This window comes from Amaranthus tricolor, chromosome 3 (assembly GCF_026212465.1).
Source record: "Amaranthus tricolor cultivar Red isolate AtriRed21 chromosome 3, ASM2621246v1, whole genome shotgun sequence".
Lineage (NCBI taxonomy): Eukaryota > Viridiplantae > Streptophyta > Magnoliopsida > Caryophyllales > Amaranthaceae > Amaranthus > Amaranthus tricolor.
In genome coordinates, this window is record NC_080049.1 from 5,954,020 (window position 1) to 5,964,165 (window position 10,146).

The window sequence follows — 10,146 nt, forward strand, 5'->3', positions numbered from 1 at the left end:
CGTATTTTACTAAGTATGATTTTAAGAATAAATGTTATTATACTTTTTTTTGAGATTTAAGTTTATTCTTAAAGTTATAGTAAATTTCTAAGTTATTGTGTAAAGTTTTTATTTTTTATAAGTGGTTATGTTAATTATTTAAATCTAGGATTTAGTATGATATATTTAAATCTAGGATTTAGTATGATATATTAAATTAAGTCATTCTTTTTATGTGTAAAGGGCCTAAAACACTCATAGGCTATTTGACCACTATCATATAAAAAAAAAGAGTTTGATTTACTATTTTAAATTATTACAACTATTTTTGTGATAATAATAAAATAACAATTTAAAAAGATATTTTTGAGAAATTTTTTATAAGTTATTAAATATTGAAGTGTTTTTCTTGAATATATGAGATTTCATAATAAAAGTAACTTTTAATCGCTATTTAGTACAAAATATTTTATTTGCTAACTATTTGACCAATATTTATGTAAAATGATGTAAAAATATTTTTAGTATACTTGCCGCTCAAACTATGTGTGAAATATTGATTTTGTGGGATTACAAGTTTTACTTGTTTTATAATTAGAAATATTAACTTTTGTGAAAATTATAAGTTTAACTTGTTTTAAAACTAGAAAATAAATATTGATTTTTGTGAAATTATAAGTTTTATTTGTTTTATAACTAGAATGTTGATTTTTGCAAACCTAATAAGTTTACTTTTTTTCTAAACTTGAAATATTGATTTTCGTTGAACTTGTTGAATTTTGAAAACTTATCTAAAGGATGCATTTTAACTTGAATTTTAATTAGAATATTAGACTTTTTTTAAGAGAATAAAGTTTTATTTATTGCAAAGTTTAAAATGTTGATTTTGGAAACTTATTTAAAGAGAAATAGATTTTAGTAACTACTTGTGGAAAATATTAATTTGGAGACTATTAAAAAAATATTAAGTTATTAGTGTGAATTTAGCAAACTATTAAAAATAAAGTTATAAATAAAATTTAATGTGTAAAAATTTAATAATGAATGTATAAAGACATAAAGGTTAATTTTACGTTATGATTAAGAATTTTATTAAATAAAAGAGGTTATCACCTAAGTTGATCAAAGTCAAAGTCAAAGTCAAGTTGTAGTAATAAAAATGTGATGTACTCGTGTAAATGAATATTGATTGAATAACTCTGATAGTAAGGTAATGTCGAACCATGGACCGGCATGTAAAATCACGGCGCCCGTGTTGGCCGGCACGTAAAATGCGGTGTAAGACAGGGGGTTAGCTACCTATCCTGTAGAGCTTGAGCATAAATTGTATTGGAGGGGTGACGACTCCCACCACAGTTAGGGTTTAGGACTATGGTTCTCACCTAACCAGACCCTTACTTATATCAGGTGTCATATTGATGTGTTTGTTGATCAGTAATAAACTTGATTAGTGTAGATGCTATGATGCATGATACGGTTATGAGTATTAATAAAATGAACTTACTTAAGTCTTTAGATTACCGAATTGTATAAGTGGCAGTAACATACTTTTGTCAGGATTGAGAATGGTATCTTAATAACTTAAGAGTATGTAATAGAAAAAGAATATGGTAAAAGTATACGATGGTGTCAATTAAGTATAAGTTCGTACATAAATTATTATTTTATTTTCGTATTTTGAGCTGGATAGGAAGTTAAGCTCGACGTTAAGCGATTCAATTGGCTGTCATCCGTATCATGGATGGAAGCTTTTTGCAGGATTAGTTCAGGTTACGATCCAGGCAGCAACAATTACTATTTATCGAGAACTTAGCTGCTTTTTGTATCTTTATTGATGACTTGATGATGATGATTTTTTTTGTTTTTAAGCAGATAATATTTCTTATCAGATGTAATATTTTACTTTTTTTTTAAACAGTTTGAGTTTTTAAGATTTAAAGTTTTTAACAGTTCGTCATTTTGAGACTTCCGCAATATTTTTTGTATTAAACATTATTATTAATGTTAATTATGTATCGAGATTGCCGCTCCTGTTACATTTTCATATACGGAAGAAAGAGGGGGCCGGCCTTGTACGATCAATCACTTCGCACACCCTCAAAGACCTCTTGTTGATAGTATTATGACAAATTCTTCTAAGAGATGGTTTCCTTGAGAGATCATTTCTAATTAGATGAGCCCATAAAGAAAAATGTAGGGTAATCTACCGAGGGTCATTAAGGATATCGTAAAGACGTTTAAGATATATAAATACTGCACACTTACTCGGTATCAGTGGGCATTAAGAATATTATAATTAGTCATTAAGGATACAATAAGTAGGTATTAAGGATGATGTAAGTAGGCATTAAGGATGATATAAGTAAGCATTAAGGACACTGTAAGTAGATATTTAAGGATATTGTAAGTAAAGATTAAGGATAGACTTGTTCATGGGCGGGCTACCTGCTAGGCTCAATGAAACAGTCGCAGAAATTAATCTCATTTTAATCACGAATTTAACGTCTAAATATTTTAAATCAGTGATGGTAGTAATTAAAAAAAATTAAAAAAATCTATGATGATTAGAAACTTGTTAATTTGTAACATATTTATGAATCGTAATAAGTAACGTAAACTTTGAAGGTAAAACTTAAAGTTGAGCAATTACCCACAACAATTTGGAAAAATTAGAATATTTATTCAAAAACTTTATTTACCCATGTTGGGAATAATAAATATTTCATACATATATACAAGTGAGTTTTACACATGAAATACAAGTTACATAACTAATTACATGTACAATAATTTTTACCCAAACTTTAAACTGTCTTAGATAAACCTTTCTTACACCATAAAGACCCAATTGAGGATAAAAACTACCTAAAATCAGCCCCAAAACAGTCAGCCCCTAGCTGCTATACTACCCCTCTTTTAGCCCCAAAACCCACAAACACACTCCATCAAACTCTCTCTACCCAAAGCCCTTTTGTTCTTATCCAAAAACACCATCATAAAAAACATGCAAACATGATAAATCAACACATATTTGCTGTCCAAATTATCAGCTCCATCAACCTTCTTTCACTCTTCATTTTACTCCTAAATTCCTCCATAAGCACTATAGAAGTTCAATCTTACAATTCCTAGCAAAAACACCTTCTTTTCTCATCAAATCTTCTTCAAAAAAAACTCATCTAAACTTCTGAAAATTTATGTTTAGAAACTCAAATCTTTCATAAAAATAATATTTATTTCAAGAGCTTTCCATAGACACCAAACTTGAAGAAATCCACTAAGAATAGAGTAAGTTATGGTTATTCCTTTAATTCACTAATTTTGTTAAAACTTGTTCATGTAAAATTCTTTTAAAATGAAATCTTTCTATAAACTAAGATAAATATAAAATGGAAATTTCATCATAATAACTAAGAAAGATAGTTTCCTAAGAAGGCTTAGAAATTTCAGCCAAAAGAAGAAAATTTGAAATATTTTCCTTTCATTAACTTACAATCTCCTATTTATGTTTTCTAGTCGAAAACTCTCAAGTTGTGTGACTTGTTCAACAAGTGTTGCTCAACACTAATCAATCTCCAAATAAACAAAATATCAAAGGGTAAGTAAATCTAACAATCTTTAGTTAGAAATCAAAAGTCATCAAGTTACATAGAAAGATTCGAAATAATACTATTTTTGAAATCTTTAAAAATGATTGTAGCAAAGGAGTTGGATCTTAGTTATTGAAAAGTTTTACCAAAGATTGAGGAGTACTTTTGAAGTTAAGGATTGAAGTATGCCACATGGGGTGATTTTTTTAAAGGATTTAAGAATAAGTTGAGAAAGTTTGTTTATAAACTTGTTTTTAAAAATAAAATTCTCAAAGAGAAGTTCTTAAATCTTGAAAAATGATATCAAAATGATAATTTTGAGTATGGAATGATTTATTACATGTATTATTATTGTGGGCATCATGCATGTTGGTTTTATGAATTGTTGTATGTTTTAAGGCATGTTTAACAATACTTTGTGAAAGTGTAATTGTGATAGAAATGATTATATGGACTGAGTTTAAATACATATCCAGATATGTAGGGATATAATCCTTATGGATAATTGGTATGAAAATTTTCGGTGTGGATACACTACCAGCTCATTGAGTTTATCATCCTTCATGTACTCAACAATCTTTATGCCTGTTGTCTACTAACAGATTTACCCTTTTAGGTGATGCTATCATGCACACGCTATTTCCATGATATCTTGACATTTGATCTGTTACAATTTTCTTTAACAAAATTAATTTACCATTTTTTAATTCATATCAACGCATTTTATTTCTTTTTAATCTCACCCAGGTGATATATCTATTTATCTATACTTACTAATATACTAAAATAGAAACCAAGAAAATTTTCAAATACCTTGTGTCAACCAATAATTAAAAGTTTTCTAGCCTAAATAATAAGGATATATAATGTCAATAAATAATAAGAATAGTGAATCAATGTAATAAAATAATAATTGTATATTTCCAAAATAAATTTCATGTGTTTATTTGATTGACATTTTATTCATAGAATTAATTTAACATGACTAATTGATTAATTTGAATACCATAAACATTGAAAAACAATATATTAGTATATTACTTTTTGTTAGAATAATATCTTTTGATTACTAGAATATTTTGTATAATCAATATGATTGTGTAGAATATTAGGTAAATATTTAGTTTCCTAAAGTATAGTTTGTAATATTGTATATATTACCATTACTCCTAATGAGAAAGACAACCAAATCATTCTTTCATGGTATCATTTGCCTAGGTTTCTTGCTTCCCTCTTTTCTTACCTCTTATCTCTTCCTTGCTCCCCAAGTATGCCGCCCATACCACCATTTCCGCCACCAAATTCTACCGCCACCTCTCCTTGTTGCCCTTTCCATGGCTTCTCTCACAAAAATGCATCCCGCCACTTTGGTTACTAACATTAAAACAAGCATGCCTATCCAACTTCATGAAGATGGTTCTAATTTTCATATTTGGGTTACTTTATTCAAGCTTCATTGTAGAACTCACCTTGTGGATTCTCACATTCTTCCCGATGACTCCTCTAAAGCTTTAGTTTCTAAAGATTCTGAATGGCAACGTCATGATGACATTGTTCGCACATGGATTCTCATATCCAACAAGTATATAGTTCGTTCCGATGATTGTGCCTTTGATGCTTGGAATCGTCTTGAGAACAATTTTCAAAATAATAAATCTCGAATTCTTCATCTTGAGTCTTAATTTAATGACATTTCTCTATCCACTTTTCCCAATGTGAAATCTTATTGCAATGAACTTGAAACTATTGCTATTTCTCTTACTAATCTTGGCACTTCCATTACCGATAATCGATTGGCTCTCCAAGTTCTTCATGGCTTGACTTCGGAATACAAAACTTTTCAGTCTTTGGTTTAACATATGAATCCCATTCCCTCTTTTGATACTCTTCGTTCTATGTTAGAATTGGAAGAGCGCTCCAACCATAAACACAATTCTCCCGCTCAAGATTCGGCCCTTATTACCACAAACAAAGCTTCTTTTTTCGAAAATTCCGCTCATTTTAACAACCGTGGCCCTCCCCACCACTGTGGTGGCCATCGTCACTCTTGTCGTGGTGGCCGAACCCACCGTGGCAGCCACCCTAGCTTCGCCAATTCTTCTGGCCACTGGCAGCAATATTCCAGGCCCATTTTTCCTTTTCATTCTCAGCCCAACAGAACCCCTTCTGGCCCACCCTCCTTTCCCTCTTATTCTTCCCCTTATTGGCCTTACTGGGCCGAACAGAATTGGGCCACATGCTGCTCCCTTTCCCACTACACCTTGGGCTCCTCCTTCTCAAAGCAATGCACCTTCTGCTGATCTTCTTGGTCAGCGACCGGCACAAAGTTATCACACCGAGACTAGTGCTTCTATGAATTATATTCCTACAGACATCGATCATGCCATGAACACTCTGTCTTTGTCTACTCCGGATGAGCAATTTTATATGGATACCGGTGCCACATCCCACATGACTCGATCTCAAGGTACTTTACTTCCTTATTTTCCTTTAAAGCATCAATTTAATAATGCTATTGTTGTCGGTAATGGTAATTTAATTCCAGTTCTTGGTCACAGGCATATTTCTTTTCCTTCCTCCCAAAAATCCCTTACCCTAAAAAATGTCTTACATGCTTCTAAACTTATTAAAAATCTTATTTCTGTTTGTAAATTTCTTACAGGCATATTTCTTTTCTGTGAAGGATTTGGCCACGGAGAGCATCGTTCTGAGATCTAATAGCACGGGTGATTTTTATCCTTTCCCATCTACACATGGAGCTTCTCCTCCGTCCTCCACATCATCGGGTTTTTCCGTTTTTTCTTCTAGTATTTGGCATTCCCGTTTAGGACATCCGGGCAATGCGGTTTTAAATTCCTTGCATTCTTCTCGTTTAATTCAATGTAATAAAGATCCTCATTTTGTTTGTCATTCTTGTCCTTTAGGGAAACACATTCAATTACCTCTTGTTAATTCTATGTCTATGAGTTCTAAGCCTTTTGATATTGTTCATAGTGATTTGTGGACATCTCCTATTTCTAGTCCATGGGGATATAAATATTACGTTCTTTTTCTTGATAATTATACTAAGTTTTTGGATTTTTCCTTTATTTCGCAAATCTCAAGTTTATGATGTGTTTGTGAATTTCAATACTTTTGTTAATACCCAATTTGAGCTTAATATAAAATCTTTCCAATGTGATAACGGGGTGAATTTGACAATAATATGTTTCATCTATTTTGTACTAGTCGGGGCATTACTCTTCGTTTTTCTTGTCCTTACACATCTTCTCAAAATGGCAAATCCGAACGCAAAATCCGCTCCATCAATAACATAATTCGTACTCTTTGTGTCATGCTTCTCTTCCTCCGTCTTTTTGGCCTCACGCCTTAAACACAGCTACTTATCTCCTTAATATTCTCCCTTCTAAACTTCTTGGCAATCTCACTCTCACTCACTTTCTTTATCGTAAGTCTCCTACATATGCTCATCTACGGGTTTTTGGGTGTATGTTTTCCTCTCTTTCCCTCTGCTACTATCCACAAACTCCACCCACGTTTTGCTCCATGTATCTTTTTAGGATACCCATCTTCTCATAGAGGTTACAAGTGTTATAATCTCTCATCCCGTAAAATCATTATATCTCAACAAGTTTTATTTGATGAGGCCACCTTTTCTTTTTCTCAATCTTCTTCACCGTCTCCCCAAAACTACCAATTCTTAAATGATAATATTCCCCTTCATATGATAATTACATCTTTCAAAAACGTAACATATTAGAATTGATAAGTTTACAAAATGAATTATCAAAGAAAATATGTTACATGTGAGTGATACTACACCTTATTTTTAATACTAAGAAATTTAGGCGAGTTCTGCAATAATAAGCTTAATTCACTCTAATAGAATTTTAAAAACCAAAAAATGAAAATAGTTAGTTATAATCTTCTTATAAAAACCCAACGTAATTAATATCTGAATTCTTAGTTGGTGATAATAAAATTCTTTATAAATCTTTTTATTTGACATATATAAAACACATATTTAAGAAAATTCAAATTAAATGTTACATTTAGTTCCTCAAATGTAATTTTCTCTATATTTGTGTTTTATTACTAGCTAAAAAATACTCCCTCCGTTTTTTTTATCTTCCACATTACTATAACGGATAGTTTTAAAAGTTCTTCCACTTTAGAATACTTTCTATTTTTAGAAAGTTTTTATTCCACTTTTACCCCTTAAAACCCCCCCCCCTTTTCTTTTAATGTACCCTTTTCTTTTATTTATATTTATTTTCTCTCTCATACTTTCAATACAATCATTACTTCACACTATTATTTAATTAAAATAATTCTCACTACAACCTCATACTTCCAATACAATCATTACTTCACACTACTATTTAATTAAAATAATACCCACTACAACCCAAAGATTCTATCTTCCTTAATATGTGTGAAAAACCTAAAGTGGAAGATCAAAAAAGAACGGAGGGAGTAACTTATTGAATTTTAAAACTTTATTTTTATACTCTCTTTTAGACTATCCGTGCTTGGCATGGGGTTCAAGCTAGTTAGATACTCTATTTGTCCCGAAGAAATAGCCCCATTTTATTTTTAATTCATTACATTAAATTTGTCTCATTTCTATTCTTGTTCATGACCATAATATTTTATTTCTCATCTATATCTTTAACTTACTTTTTTTATCTCATGCACACAATTTTCCCTTTTTTTGATAATATAGACTCCATCGGTACCATTTTGATAGTTTTATTTTTTATTTTACATAATTCATTTGTTGTTATCACAAAGAATTTTTTTTTTATATTATATTCTTTGAATATAATTAGTCTTGGTCACCTTAATTTTAATATTGTTTTAATTCTTATTGTCTTTATATATTTTTCACTAATATTACATTAACATTTTTATCATCATTTATGGGCTCCATATTTTTTACAGTAAGCATATTTTATATTATATTTTTTAATGCTTATAAATTCATTTTTCTCATTTAATTTCATTATTTAAGAAAATAATTTCTCGTATACATCTTTTAATATAAGTGAACATTCTATATCAGAACATGAAATAAAAACAGATGGTGTACCTTTTTATCACTTTTACCAATTTATACTTAAGAGATATTTTGTGAAAACAGAAATAGAAAGGAAGTCATAATTAACTACACATAGATCATATTCAGAGCCGTCTTGAAAATTTTGAGGTCCTGTGCAAAATTTTTATTTTACGCTTTATGTGTAGTAAATATATTTATTTTATTAATAAACTTAACATATATTTTTATTAACTTTTTCATATACGGAAGAAAAATAAGACCTTGTACGATCAATCACTTCGCAACCGTCAAAGACCCCCGGAATTCATATTTTATAATAACATTAGAATACAATCTAATGAATTATTACATATGTATGTAATAATTCATTAAATTATATACTAACGTTATTATAGTAAAAAAAAATATTACTTCCTTTCTATTCTTTTTTAACAAAATATCCCTAATTATAAATCCGTTAATTTATGTTTGGGAATGATAATTTCATTTAAAAATCAAGAATTTACTTAAATTTTGTGTTTGGAAAATTAATAAAAACTAAATTTAAATTTGAATCAATTCCACCATTACATTAAAGTAGTTAAAATTGAGAATTTGAAAATGACTTCTCATATCTTGTCATTTTCAAATTTTTCATTTATGATTTCTCAATTAAAATCTGTAATTTAAAATGCATATTCTCAAACATAATCTAAAGTAATTAAAAAATTCGATGCTCTAGTTCTATTTGATGTTGACGAAACTTTGATGGAATTTTTTGCAACGACTGCCACCGTGTGTTTCAATATTGGTATTAAACTATGAAAATAGTGATAAATCTTACGTAATTTAGCTTGGAAATTACTCGTCAATATTAGTAATTATGATTGTTTTATTTTAATAATTTTTAATCTTTATTAAAATTAATTCTCATTCACTATCACTTAAAAAATGACAATTTATGGTACAATAAAGCGTTCTAGAAAAACAGATGTATCAAGATTCATTACCATCAATAAGAAAACATATTTTGTGAACATTAAACTAAATATTCTTTCCCTTATCATCTAATATCAATAACTAAATGTTCCCTTAATTTATAACTATGCAAGATGATATACTATACACATTATAGTGTGCGTAACGTAATGATTTAAATGAATTAATTTTTGGTTTAAGCTGCTACAATTTGAGTTTTTCATGCGTCAAGTCTAGGTGGGGTTTGATCAAATTTGAAATCATACCTATTAATTTTTTGTTAACTTATTTTGGATTAAAACTTTGATCTTACGACATATTTTGTAGGTTGTAATAAACGGTGGTAAAAAAAAGGAAAACTAGTGTAATTTTGGTTGAAAAATCTCTTGGCTACCTTGATGGCCATGCTTTTCCAACTTCAATCATCTCATTTTCTTCATAAAGTTCATTCGAATGCATTACCATTAGGGGATGTGGTATTATGTGGCAATGGAAATTTGCAAATAGAAAATTTTTTTGGGATTAAAGTTTCATCACCATAGGAATGACATAGAATTT